The sequence below is a fragment of the Aquila chrysaetos genome, chromosome 1 (assembly GCF_900496995.4).
Source record: "Aquila chrysaetos chrysaetos chromosome 1, bAquChr1.4, whole genome shotgun sequence".
In the NCBI taxonomy this organism is placed as follows: domain Eukaryota; kingdom Metazoa; phylum Chordata; class Aves; order Accipitriformes; family Accipitridae; genus Aquila; species Aquila chrysaetos.
The window spans coordinates 45,318,551-45,332,488 of record NC_044004.1 but is presented as its reverse complement, the minus strand read 5'-3'; positions in this window follow the sequence as shown (position 1 = coordinate 45,332,488).

Sequence of the window (13,938 nt, the reverse complement as noted above, 5' to 3'; positions counted from 1 at the left end):
TCTTCCAGCAGCTCACCAGCAATGTGATTAGTACTTGGCATGTTATATTTTATTAGAGAGCTTGATCTTACAAAATAACGTACAAGATGCACAGGGAACAAAGATAACTGACCATTTGTCAACATCAAAATTCCAGAAATGGTCTGAAAAGTTCATATTTTGTCCAATCTGTTACATTTCATTCCCCACACACATGCACATCCAGCATAGCCTGGTTCTCTCTCTCCCTTTAAAAAATTGAGGGACAACTTGCAGTATTGTAAAACTGATGACTTCTGTTGTTGGTATGAACTACAATGCTTCTACTGCTTAATCTAATTTTTCTTTTCAGCTAACAGACATAAATTGAATTATTGGTAATACAAAAGTAATTTGTTCTCTTTTAGCTCCTTTGGATTACTTCTAGCACTTTTGACTAAACTGTTTAATTTATAACAGCCACAGAAATTCGTTCCTACATCAACTGGAAAGGCTCACGTGTAGACCAAAGAACAACTCTGCTATGGCAGAGGACTTGAATCAATATCCCATGTGGTCTCTTCTAGTATTGTGTCCCCCCAGAAAAGCCCAGAGGAAATCACAACAGCTTGGGAAGCTGCATTTTTAGGAATCATGTACTGCAATTTTTTCACTGTTATTAAACAAATCTAAATGATAGCAACAGGTATGGTCAAAATTAAATGAGATGCAGTAAACTAGCCCTGGGTCTGCAGTGCATTCAGTTTCCAAAAAGAAAGATACTAATAAAATAATCATTATAGTTCAAAAATTGTTCTTCAGAAGTTTTTATGATGGCAATGAAATCAATCAGTGGGTACTTAAAAGTATTATCTCTGTACACAGCATTGCATTACAGGGTTATGCAGCCATCATTACTAGACTAAAAGAAAAGAAAAACTCTTCAGTAACATTGTATGTGTATATATATATATATATATATATATATACAGACACTTGTAGGTATGTATGTATGAGGATATATAAAATCATATAGTCACCTTTATTTTACTGACTAATGATTGAAACCATTGTTCCACTAAAAATTCATTATTAGTATAGCTCAGCTTTAAAGGCTGAACATGCATTTTTTTCTACATCCCGTCAGTTGCTTGCTTACAACTAAATACTTTATTGAATAGTGGAAAGCTTACCAATAGTCCCGTGAACAGTCCCAGTGCGAATGGTAGCTTTCAGTGAATGAATTATAACATTCAATCGCATGCCTGAAACTAAGCAATGAGTAGAAAAGTGCATTTCATTTCTCCACACCAAACTTCAAAGTAAACTTAGCTGTTGAGTATCTGCTGAACAAAATTAACTTAAAGCTTATACAGCTGAAGCTAACAAAACTATTGTCAGGAAATAGGGCAACCAAGTTGGTGAGGGGCCTGGAGCATAAGTCTTATGAGGAGCGGCTGAGGGAGCTGGGGCTGTTTAGTCTGGAGAAAAGGAGGCTGAGGGGAGACCTTATCACTCCCTACAACTACCTGAAAGGAGGTTGTAGCGAGGTGGGTGCTGGTCTCTTCTGTCAGGTGGCTGGACATAGGACAGGAGGAAATGGCCTTAAGTTGAGGCAAGGGAGATTTAGGTTAGATATTAGGAAAAAAATTTTTAGTGTGAGGGTTGTCAAACATTGGAATAGGCTGCCCAGGGAAGTGGTTGACTCACCATCCCTGGAGGTATTCAAAAAGCGAGTGGACGGGGTACTTCAGGACATGGTTTAGTGGGCATGGTTGATGGTTGGACTCGATGATGTTGAAGGTCTTTTCCAACCTAAATGATTCTATGATTCTATGATTCTATGATTCTATGAAAGACTGATAAAGTATGATGCAGGTATTGTCTCTCATTTGTTCCTCTTTTTTTTTTTTCTCTTGCCTTTTCTGTCTCAGTTTTTCTTCATTTTCCAGCACCAAGGGATCTGTGCATTAGGCTTGATGTGGTTTGCAGAATTGAGCTGTAAATCAACACTCACTTGTTCCTTCATTGTTTGTATGTTACATTTTAAAAAAAGAAAGAAGGAAAGAAAAATTGAATTTTAAAAACCTTACAATGGCATATGGCAAGTTTAAGTTCATTGCCATAGCGACTAGAGCTTATTTCTCAAGCTTAGTCTTTCTACAATAACAAACCTATCACCCACACATCTTTCAGCTTATTCTTCCTCGTATAAACATTCTAATACATAGTACCACAAAATAAGTACAGTAGATAGTGTACTTTGTTTTTTTGTGAAAAATCACAGAAAAGAGCATGAATTGCAGGTGTGGTGAGAATTACTGTGGAAAAATGTACAAAGATAGGAGTTAGCTTACTGAAAAGAGAACTGTCATTTGCAAGGGATTCATGACTTTCTCTAGTTTTCATCTTATTTTGTTAAAAAGATTTCTAGAAACATTTGGAAAATGAAGATATATCACATTTTTTTTCCTGATTTTTTGAAGTCATATTGATCTTAGGCAATTTGCAAACTTATTTTTTAAGGCAACAAACATTATTACAGGTTCTAAGATGAACATGATCTAAAAGTCATGCTCCCAAGCTTCTCTACTACTTCTCCTTTGCAGTGCCTCTGGTTGTGCTGTTTTTTCTTGAGTTACCGCCTCCTTTAGGAAGAGGAGGTGAAAAGTTACAGTACACACATTCTGTATCCTTTTCTAATTCTCCTGTCCCATTCTGCATAGAATTGTCATAACAGAACTTTATAGTCCCATGCCATTATTCAGATTATATTGGATGCTAATAGGATACCCAGCTATTTAAAGTTTGATATTTCACAAAAAATTTCTATAATAATACAATAATATTTTAGCACCCACAAACATGGAATGCAGGATAGTTCATGAAGAAAAATTATGAAAGAAGACAAATGGTTTTCATTTACACTAAAAGGGTTGTAATTTATTGTGAAGTTACATGTAACATCTACGGTGTTATGAGAGTGGGTAAGAACTGGATTAGTGCTATCAGTGCATCTTTATAAAGTAACAAAACCACCAAAAATGTCATTTATCTGGAACAATGTTATTCACAAAATTTTGCTTCATTCAACCAGTATGTTTTTTTTCTGGGGGTAGGAGAGGATTTTAAATGCCTCTTAGTGCTTAATTTCACAGTCTTATCAAAATATAATGTTTTATTTGGAAAAAGCTGGAACTCATTTTGAACATTTAAAAACAGAATGTAATTTTCTTGTTTCACAACAGCGTTTTTCAGTAAAATTTTATCAAGATTAAGAGAAAAACATGTTTTACAAGGTTAAATAACCCTGAACAGTATAAAAATCTTTTCATTTTGTTTTTTCTGTTGAATAAAATCCAAAACTGCAATTCTCACACAGTCCGAACTGTGTATTTCCCTGATCTTTTTTCTATTTGATCATGAAAAAAAAAAAGATCTCTTATTATTTCAACACCAATTTCAGTGTCCAATGAAGCTATTACACATTTTCCTCATCCATTCACCACGCTGGATCTTTACCAAAGGATTTGCAAGCTCTGTTGCCTCTGTTAGCAATCTGGTGCCTGCAGGGAGATAGCTGCAAATGTTGTTTCTCTCTCTAACCCATAGTCAAAAAGGACATTGGCACTAAATGAGAAAGTTTCTTACCAAAGCTACTTTTCTTCTTATCCTCATTGTTCTGTCAGTTTCTTATTGATAGCCACCTTCATTGACTTTTGATTTTTTTGCCTTATTTTGCATAGAATTATCATAATGGGACTTCTATGTGTTCAGTGCCTACCCTGACAGATTGACCTTACTCATCTTGGATATAAAACTATTTCTATCAGCTACAAAACTTTGTCAACTCCAGGTTCATGAAGGAAGTTTTTCTAAAAGAGCCATTACTTCAAAGGCAGGCTGTCTGTATGGATACCCTGTCCATACCTTGGAGAGCTATTCTGTCCATCAGATCACGATAGCATGTCGCCTGTTACCTCCATCATATTTTGAAGGCTCACTTCTCAAATTGGACCACCTGTACTACTTCAAGAACTAGTAGACAGGCTGGCAAGATTTCAGAGCTATAATTACCCTTACTTACTAGGCTGTAAGAAAACCGCTTGTATTATCCAGCACTCACTACAATGGTTTCTTTGGTCTTCACAATATTAAGAATATTAGCTTCTGCCTTATGTTACAGGTTGCTTGGAATTATTCATGCTAACTTTAAGATATTTAATGTGGGTGTTGTTAGTGCTGCAACATAGAAACATATGTATAAATATCACAGTGCCTTATCTCAGACAAATTTGAACTGTTTCTGACCAAGCTGAGATAATTAATTCAAGAACAGCATCCTGCCAATATGGCTACTAGCAGTGCTCCAGGAATACATACACTTATACGATGACCAGGCTCCTCACAAAGGAAAAAAAAATAAATCTGCAAGATAGTAAAACCTGTGAGAAACAATAAAAAGCTAGTCTCTGAAGCAGTTTTTACAGCAGAAGGAATTATCTCTTATCTTTCCCAGGGGATTCATCCTTTCCAGTTTTGTCTAGAGGAAGACAGCCCAAGATTTCTTCCAAAACCCTGAATCTGGGAATCTGCAGGGCCATGTCCTAATTGTCATTGAAAGGGACTCAAAAAATTCTCAGCAGGTTTCCTGAAATGAACAGGACACAAAAAAATGCGGGATGCATCATGGAGCACAGGTCATATGCAGCAACAACATTAATGTTCAACAAAGTAAAGAATGCACGTCTCATATTGCAATGAAGTCTGTTTTCCTATGGATTTTTGTAGGCTTCACCGCAGGGCCTTGATATTTAATGCTGAGTCAATCAAATGTAACCTAGTATTACATTTAAGTATCCCAGTATCACAAATTATAAATTCAAAGTAATTCTAAAAAGTTGCCAGAGGTGATCAGCAGGGAAAAATCTAAGACACTGATATGAATGGCTACTGATGACAATTGTGCTGATCCTACATCAAGTTACCATATCTGAAATGTAAAGGAAGTTTTATTTCTATTCAAAGAGTTTGGGGGGAGGGGATAGTAGGAAACAGCATGGGTATAGAAATGGGTCAGCTGTTCTATATATTGACAGAGTTTGTAGGCTGGTTATCTTAATCCCCCAGGTTACAAAAGACAACTGTAGCAGCTGTTACCTAAATTATCGGAAATATATTTGCAGCACAAATGGGAGTGTCCCAAAGACAGGCAAGGTACAGAGCTGGAGGTGAACACTGCTGCACCTCTTGCTAGACAAGCTATACCATTTTGAGTTGTCAAAAGGTTTTATGCTTCTGCAGACATACGTGGCACCTAAACAAGGTTTTTAGTGATTAACATCTGCTTAAGAAATTGAAGGTGTGATTGCAATTCATGCTGGCTTATTTTACTACAGTTCTCCATGCTTGTGACAGTGTGGGTTATGCCACATGGTAATACTAATGCAACAAACATAGGGAAGATTGTGGGGAAAGGCAGCTGGATGATTATCCCATGTATGGCATTTTGGTCATTGGCCTCCGTTAAGCTATCACAAGTACAGTAGTCAGAATAGTTCAAGGCTAGAGACTAACAGGGGTAAACATGGATTCCAAGATCTTTTCTAATGACATTGGACAGGCTACTTTCTGCTTCTTTATCTCCATCACTATTATGTTTATGTAGCAAAAAGAATTTCAAATGCATGAGATACTGCCTTTTAATGAGAGTTAGGTGTCTAAGTCTTTATTGTGTCTCTGAAATTAAGCCTTTAGTGTTTCTGGGTTAGCTTTCCCAGCATGCATGCTGACCACAGTATAAAATTTAAATGGACTGTGAGATACTGTAAGTACTGTTAAATAAAGAACAAACAAAAGAAGAACAAAGAACCCAAAGCCCTGATACTGCAAAAAATGAAATTCCTTCTGGAAAAAACTGATCAATTTCTTCTCTTAAAAAGTTATGTTAATACTGTGCTGTGTTTATTTCATACACTGTATAAATCAGACACAGTTATCTTCCATGACCATCATAAAATCTATCTTAAATTTTAGAAAACTGGCCATCAAATTCTTTGTATGTTGTAAGTGAGAAAGCTAGTAAGATCATGTGAAGAAAAAGGAAAGTACTTTTAAAAGAGGAATAGAACAGAAGGAAAACGACGGAACAAACTCCGCAGAAGAAAAGGAGAACACCTGGGAGTACACCAATGTTAGCACAGTACCAATAGGCATGGGACATAAAGCAAAATCAGCAACTCCTACTACTCTTTCCTCTGGCAAAACTTGTACTGAACCCAGAGAGGAACTCCATTTTGATCTCTTAGATTTTATATCCATCTTATGAACAAGAACTTACTGAGAAAAAGGGCATTAGTCAAAATACCAGGGTATAATGAGTTCTTTTTAGAAATGTGTTTTCAAGTATGAGACAGAATACTCTGTGCCAAAGTCAAGTTCTATTTTACTGTGAAACTTCTGAAAAATCAAGAAGCAACAGTATTCTAAAAACTGCTAGATTTTTATTTCAGTCACTCTCTTTCTATTCAAAGCAATCTTTCCAATCCATCGAATGATGGATTTGTATGCATTTATTACACATTTACATGCAAAAGTTGTAATTTGTAATCAAGATATATGCCCCTGCAATTATTTGCTAATACAGTCAGTTAAAAGATCTCAGCACTGGATATTAATATAATGTGCACATCTATATCTTAGGGACCGGATTGAAACCCAGTGGAAACAATTTCATATTTCAGATTTCAGTTATTATTTCTCTCTTTCAAGAACATGCTGGTGTTCAAATTTAAATATGTGACACAAACCAGCCTCAGTGAGCATAGTAAATGAAGTCATACCTAGAAATAGGCTCTCTCATTTTATTAGTATCACATATCATAGTCTCTGAGCACTTTACAAAGGAGACTGGCTGAGTCATATATGATTTCACAGGTCAAGCTTAGCTAAATCAAGGCAATTCCCTTTAAATCAGAACTTTGAAAGTGAGCTGAAAACTGGAGTTCACAGTGGTTCAACACAGTAATTGCTGGTAAAAGTATCCCACGCTTATTTAAGCAAGACAGTCTGAACCTACTGGCCTACCAGAATGTATTTGGAGAAAGCTCAAATGTCAGGGTTAGTGATATTGCTTAGCCTATTCCTCAAACAGAATCTTGACCACTGCGTTTTCCTGTATATAGTTCTGAAGACTCAAGGGCATAACTCTCACTTTACTCAATGGATACAGCCCTGCAGCAATTGGTTTCTTCCACGTAGTTTCCAGGTGAATACAAAAAACATCACAGAAATATCAGCCTTTGGAATCCAAAGCCCCACACCATGGATTGCTGCACATGGTTGTAGAGTTTACTAGAAAATGCATACTTCCATGATGATTATGTTTCTTGGAACAGAGCTAACAGCTTCTACAGTATAGTGTGCATGAAAGGTGGTTCTATATGAAAGGGCAATAATGGTTGTCAGCACACAAAGCTTAAATCAAAAGAGAAGTGCAGACTCATTTAAAGCAGTAAGCACTCCAGGCTCTAGACAAAGTCCAAGCAAGTCTTTTCGTTTGGCAAAACTAGCTGTTTACACAGTGGTGGCCACCCAAAATAGTAGATGTCATAGCAGGTCAGAGCTAACACTGATGGATTAACAAGTATTTTCCCTATTACAAAGTTAGAGCACAGTTTGACTAGCATCTTTCTGTGGCCATGCCAGCCTAAGAACTGTGCATTCCCAACCCTAGTCATTCACTCATTCCTCCCAGTAACCTCTGCCCTTCACACCAGAACAAGTGTTTGTGTAACCAGGTGACAAATTGGACCAATTCCCTCATTCAAATCCCTTCTTTATTGTTAGGTTTATTGTTATTAAGCTGGATCTGTGCCGCAGCTTAGTTTACACTTCAGTGTGACAAGTGATTGCGATGTGTAGGCGTGGGAAGAGAGGAAGGTGGGGAGAGGGATTGCTTAATCCTGAACCATACCTACAAGAGGTCTGTGTGATCACCATTTCTGTGATTGCAATATTGGCTGCTTGCAATGGGAATAGAGAGGGTCAGTGTAAGGAGTTGCAAACACAACACTGAAAGGAAACAGAGACAGATCTTCTTAAACCCCGACTCACTTGGAACTTGTCTTGCAATAAGTTTCCTGTTGTTCTGGAAACAGTACTGTATATAAGATGTTTCTAAATAAGCATTGTATGAAGAATATGTTTATCTCAGTTTCTGTCTAACTACTCTTGAATTCTGGCTAACTACTAGGGCACAGTAGCAGAGTGGCTTGAGCTCTAATTAAATACTCCTGCTAGCAAGCATCCTCTTTCAGAGAGCACTGAAAAATCAGCATAGCTTTTAGATTGGGTCAGTGTGGGTAGAGGCCTTCAGTGAGATTTTTAAAGTCATGAGAACTATCTCTCTGCTACCCTGAACTAAAAACACAAGTTGGAGAGGTGTTTGATGGAGACGGGGGAGTGCTTAAGAATCATGTAAAAATATACCTTCTGAGCAGAGACCTTTTGTTTGGCTCTTTTTCTGCCTAGCTGCAATCATAGTCATTGTACAAACAGTGCCCCATTTCTAAGAAAACCATGCGAGAAATCAAATGGCAATATCCAGTGTGACAGGGCTAGCAGCAATTTTTAGTAAAAATGTATGAATAACACTTTATTATGTGTCTTTATTATGCAGCTAGTAGTATTGCATATATATTCATCAGAAACACTGCTTCATCTGTAGCTTTTTTTAAAAAATATATTATACCAAGTAAGCAAAGTGTATTAGAGCAATCAGAACTCTTTCAAATTCAGCTGGCTTTAGAGTTGCAAAAGAATAATTTGTACTGTCAGCACCTTCACTGACAAGTTCTCTCTCTAACTTAGGAACCATGCTAAACTGGATTTTACTATTCAAATAATTGCGAGCTTTATTTGAAAAAAAAAATAAAAATGCCCAAAGCACAAACTTTGACAAACCCATGTACTACAGCTTGGCCTAGAAACTGATAATTATCATACACTTCCTACCACAGGTTATTCTAAATAACAAAATTAATAAGAATTGGATTCCATGTCTCTATGCCCTATATCTGCTCCTCGGCCCAGCAAGTTTGCCTCAGCTCTCCCCTCATATTGCCATGCAGACTAACACTGCATTACCACAACTCTTGGTTGCAGTCCATAACTCTTGGACCCCATGGTCCTCCTTCCCGTGTTGCCCTGCCTGGCTCAGACGTAAGAGCGTGCCCATTGCCCAGGTGATGCTGGCCAGATGGCTGCTGCCCAACATAGCAGGCAAGAGTGAGTTTTCTATTTTTTTCCTTACTCTGGCACTGAGTAAAATGCTTTTACCTGCATAGCTCCCAATCAGCCCCAAACTTGTAAGAGTACAACTGCACCAAGTCACTCTTATATTCAGTGCTTTTCTAACAGTATGTATATAAATCAGGTCTTTTATTATACCAAATTTCGACATCAGAGTGAAGTGACAATACTTCTGTATGAAAGGTTACTTGGATCTTGCTTAATGGATTAGTAAAAGCAATACAACACTAAATGTGTTAGCATTGAAACACTTACAAAGTAGGTAAAAAGGCTTTTTCGGAGTCCAGTGTCTTTTAAGAGATTAGTGAAATCAGATTGTGTTTTTCGAGATGCCTAAAGAATTGACATTTGAGAATATTCTCTCTGTTGTAATGCTAGAGTAAAATAAATGGAAAGATAACAGTAACTACAGTGTAGTAAATATGATTGCAAATAGATATGTTTTAGAAGCACACAATAATTCATAGCTTGGAGATAAAAACAGCCTGAGAGCTTTACTTGAAGAGAGAAGCTCTATTCTGTGGATAAAGTTCTGATGCTGCCGTTCACAGAATCACAGAGTGGTTGAGGTTAGAAGGAACTTCTGGAGGTCATCTAGTCCAGCCCTGCCTTGCTCAAGCAGGGCCACCTGGGGTTGGTTGCCCAGGACCATGTTCAGATGGGTTTTGGATATTTCCTGGGATGGAGACTCCACAGCTTCTTTGGGCAACCTGTGCCAGTGCTCATTCACCCTCACAGTAAAAAAGTGTTTCTTGATGTTCAGAGGGAACCTCCTGTGTTTCAGGCCCATTGCCTCTGGTCCTGTCACTGGGCACCACTACAAAGAGCCACTGATCACCACCCTCTGGGCCTGACCGTTCAGTCAGTTTTCAATCCACCTTACTGCCTGTTTACCCAGCCCATACTTCATCAGCTTCTCTATAAGCATGTTGTGGGAGACAGTGTTGACAGCCTTACTGAAGTCAAGGTAGAAAATATCTACTGCTCTCCCCTCATCTACCAAGCCAGTAGATGGCTTGGTAAGATACCCTTCATCATAGAAGGTTATCAGGTTGGTTAAGCATGACTTTCCCTTTGAGAACCCGGGCTGACTACTCCTGATGACCTTCCTGTCCTTCATGAGCCTGGAAATGGTTTCCACCATTAGGTAAGGCTGCATCCCATCAGACCAATGGACTCATTTATGTCCAGTTTGCTTAAGTATTCCTTAACCTTATCCTCTTCCACCAAGGGTATGCCTTCCTTGCTCTAGCCTTTCCCCCTGGTCTCCAGGTCCTGGGATTTCTGAAGGCTGGTCATACTAGTAAAGACTGAGGGAAGAAAGCATTTGGTACCTCAGCCTTTTCAATGTCCTGTGTCACTGGGCCCCTGCCCCATTTAGCAGCAGACCCACGTGTTCCCTATTCTTTCTTCCTTTTGCTGTTTATGTACTTACAGAAGGCCCTCCTGCTGCCTTTCTTGTTGCCGTTCTTGTGCCTTATTCCCTCATCAGACTCAGCTCCAGTTGGGCTTTGCCTTCCCTAACCCCATCATTGCATGCTCAAGCAGTGTCTCTATATTCTTCTCATGTTACCTGTCACTTCTTTCCCCTTCTGTGTACTTACTTTTTATGTTTGAGTTTTCCCAGAAGCTCCTTGTTCATCCATGCAGGCCTCCTGGCATCTTTGCTTGACTTCCTGCTCATCGGGATGGACTGTTCTCGAGCTTGGACGAGATGATCCTTGAATATCATCCAGCTTGCCTGGCTCCCTCTTACCTCCAGGGCCTTATCCTATGGGACTCTTTCAGGCAGATCCCAGAAGAGGCCAAATTCTGCTCTCCTGAAGTCCAGGGCTGTGATCTTGCTTTTTGCCCTGCTCCCCTCTTTTAGGATTCTGCAGTCCACCATCACTGCAGCCAAGGCTGCTTTCGATCTTCACATCCCTGACATGCTCTTCCTTGTTTGCAAGTATGAGGTCCAGCAGGGCATGTCTTCTCATTGGCCTCTCTGTCATTTGTGTCAGGAAGTTGTCACCAGTGCTCTCCAGGAACCTCCTGGATTGCTTATGCCCTGCAGGTATCAGGCTGGTTAAAGTCCACCATGAGGATCAGGGCCTGTGAACATGAGGCTTCCTCTAGCTGTCTGTAGAAGGCCTCATCTACTGTTTGCCTGATCAGGCAGACTGTAGCAGACACCCACTACAGTGTCACCCATACTGGTTTGTTCTTTAATTCTCACCCGTAAGTCCTCAGCTGGCTCCTCATCCATCTTCAGAAGAGCTCCATGCACTCCAATTGCTCTCCCACATAAAGGGCAACTCCACCTCCTCGTCTTCCTCTCCTGTCCTTCCTAAAGGACCTGTATCCCTCCATTGCAATACTGCAGTCACGGGAGCCATCCCACCACATCGCCATGATCCCAACAAGGCCATAGCCCTGCAATCACACACAGATCTCTACTTACTCACATTTATTCCCCATGCTGCACACATCAGTGTACAGGCACTTCAGAGAGGTACTCTGGCATGCCGATTTCCCAGAAAGGGTCTGGGGATTTTTCCCAAATCGGTGTCTTGTAAGCACTTCCTTGCTTACCTGCAAATGCTTGAGGTGACCCCATTTAAGCTGTTTTGTTGGTTCTGTCTTTGCCTTCATTCGCATCCCCCCAGGCCCTTTGCTTGTCAGCCCTGTCCATCATTCCCTCACAGGCAGCTGGTAATACTCTTCATCTCACATCACTCTCAGTTTAAAGACCTTCTTACCAGGTCAGTCATCCTGCTGGCAGAGATATGTGTGCCTCACTTAGTGAGATGGATCCCATCTCTCCCAAGCAGATGCTGATCCTCAGACAGGCTCCCACGGTCACAGAAACCACAACTCTATTGCTAGCACCAGCTGCACAACCAGTGCAGCTTGGTTCGTTCCTTCCAGAAACATGCCCTGAACATAAGAACTGTGAAAGGTTTAGGGCTTTTTTATAAATGTGTAAAATTCACTTAAAGTCAGCATTTTAAAATGCTTCTTTAAGTGATATTAAACATATATATCTATATTTTACTGTGGAGCATATAATACTTCAGATGATAACAGCTATAACATGTATGTCCTACTTAAAAGAACAAACTTATTTAAAGAACAGGCACTCAGCTTATCCAATACCATTTCACCCTCAAAAAGCTTTGGCCAATCTGTCAGGTCTCAGTGAAAATTACCAAGGAATTCAAAAGCCGAGGAAAGGGAGAACAGGCAGCCAAGGTACATCATTTCCTTAAGGAACAGCAAGGTTAAATATTCAGTATGCTATCGTGATCCTAGGTAATATAAAATCTATGGGCCTAAAAACCAGTCTGACAGCCTTCACAGACTCGTCTCATTTACCTGCTTCATCTACACCATAATCTTCTAAACAATGTCAGAGATATTACCACAGCATTGGACTAATATGAGTGAGACCAGGCTCAGCCTTTATAATTTCATGAAGTCACTGGGTTATCTGAATGCATAATTTCCACCACAAAAACATTGGTATTTGAATTCAAGTTTCTATATGTTGACTTAAAGGTCCCCCTACCTAATTCTGAAGATAGCCTTTTGTAAGCAACTATTTGCAGTGGTTTTATTCATGATTGCTGATGTTCTCGCTGTAGGAGCACCATTACCAGGTAAATCCACAGCCTTTGCTGCAGGCTGACATTCCTTACTGCCTGGAGTGAATTTTAAATGTAAACTATGCTGTCCAGCTGTTAGTGATCATTTTTTTTGACAAAGTGAAAAAAGCAGCAGTAATAATAATAATAAACAAAGCCCACACTTTTAGTAGTGGAAATCTATAAATATGTATGCCTGTCAAGAGCCAAAACTACATTCAGAATTGCTAGTGCCCTCTTCAATTTTCTATGAAGGGAATTGGTTTAAGTCAGTAAGCCAGACAGCCTGGCAGACACATTTGACTTGTAACTATGTTAAGAAAATACATCAGAGTAAAACTAACAGAAGAACCTAAGAGGATAACTTTACTGTAAGTACCAGCTGAAGATGGCCTTTTGGTATGTCCCTCAGACTGATATGGACGACTGTAGAGTTGTGTCTCTGCTGAATCCACACAGATAGAAAAATGTCACTTTTTATGGCCTGCTGCCCTCTCTAGGAAGCAGATATTCAGACATGTATCGCACCTTAGTGTCACTTGAAACAAGTACCTTACACAAAGCTCTCTGAAGTCAGTGAGAGGCTTTCCATTAACCTTGCAGTGTTTTAGGTCAGGCTTTAAGGCTCTTTAGCACCTGTCTAATTATAAGCACATCAACATGGTGGCTGACATCCAGGGGACTACCCCTGTGCCCAAAATGTTAATAAATCAAGGCTTAACTGAAGACCCTCAAATGTTACAGTCATAATAATAGTGGAAAAAAATCAGAAAAGATTATCCAGTCCTATCTATTAAATCTCCTAAATGTAAAACATTTACTAGTCTTAAAGAGAAAGAAGGGAACACTTTTGCATATATATCTTCAAGTATATTAAAAACAATGAGAACCTCATAGACAATCATGAGGTCCATAGGTAAGGAAACAAGCTGTGTTACCCTATGTCTCCTACTAGCTGGATGTCTCTGGAGGCTGGTCACCAAGAGGTAACACTAGATACGTAGACTTAGGTGACATTTAGATTACATGAATTAAAATTATA